The sequence below is a fragment of the Egretta garzetta genome, unplaced genomic scaffold, assembly GCF_000687185.1.
Source record: "Egretta garzetta isolate BGI_Z169 unplaced genomic scaffold, ASM68718v1 scaffold636, whole genome shotgun sequence".
Lineage (NCBI taxonomy): Eukaryota > Metazoa > Chordata > Aves > Pelecaniformes > Ardeidae > Egretta > Egretta garzetta.
In genome coordinates this window covers 222,187-223,376 of record NW_009260012.1, presented here as the reverse complement: position 1 = coordinate 223,376, position 1,190 = coordinate 222,187, and positions in this window count along the sequence as shown.

Genomic DNA, 1,190 nt, shown 5'->3' with positions numbered 1-1,190 from the left:
ATCACGGAGCTGTACAGAGAGAGAAACATCAGGCTCATCGTGCTCTGGGTCTCTGCTTCAGCAGGTTTCTCACAATACCCAACTGTGTGTGTATAAATATACATGGAATAATACATATTGCAAATATATATCTATAGACACACTCATCAGTATACATATTCAAACCTAAAATGATATATACCGTATCGCTATGGACAGATTCAAAATACTGCACATCAAGGAGGAAGGACAGCGCCGAGCGTCATTTGTTTGGTCCTCGTCGCTCCCTGACCAAGCAGCGAAGCAGCCGAGGGCTCCTGAAAGGCTGCGGCTGGGGTGATAAATCCATTTTCAGCAGGCAACAGATCCTGCTCCAGCCCCGGGTAAGAGCCCTTCCCCAGGGCACGGGGCTCTCTTGGTGAGAAGGCAACGCAGCTCTCCTGCCGTCGGCGTGCCCCGAGATGCCACCGTGGACAACCGTCACCGAGAGGCAGAGCTGGCACGGCGGGTGGCACGGCCGGACCCGGGGCGAGGGCTGAGCCAGGGGACCGCACGCTGGGCCTTACGGTCACCTGAAAGCAGAGCGGCCGGGGCAGCCGTCAGGGACGGCGAGGAAGGACGCTGGGACAGCAACGGGGACCCAGGCTACAGGCAGTGGGACCCTCCGGGCTCCGCACAGCCGCTGCGACTCCAGAGAGACAGAAAGCTCAAACTTGGGACGAGCAAGAGATTTACGCATGGTTTGCCTGTAACATTATTTGAGCCAGGCAAGGGACCCATCACCCGGCCCGGGATCCGTTCTGAACCGCACGCTCCGGCACACCAAGGATGAGGAGGTTTTTCGAGATCAGCGTGCTGGCTGGTGTGGGAGCAACGAGGTATAAATCAGAGCTAAACCCCAGATGGGGAAGAATCATTCACTGCCACAAAAGCAAGAGCGCTTGTGCATTTCTACAAATCTCTGTAACCATCAGCAAAACGTCGGATCACAGAAGTGACCGGACCCAAGTAACTGAGTGCATAAAATTAGGTAACGAGCCCCTCAGGAGCTAAACGGCGGGTTTAGATCTGCTTGCTGGATATGTTTAAATGTATTATTAAAGCTTTTGTTTTGACTGTATGGGCTCGAAGCCAAAAGCTAACAAATGACGAGTTCCGAATCTGCAGCGAAAGGCACAGCCAGGCACCAACCCCCGCAGCGCCGCAGGATG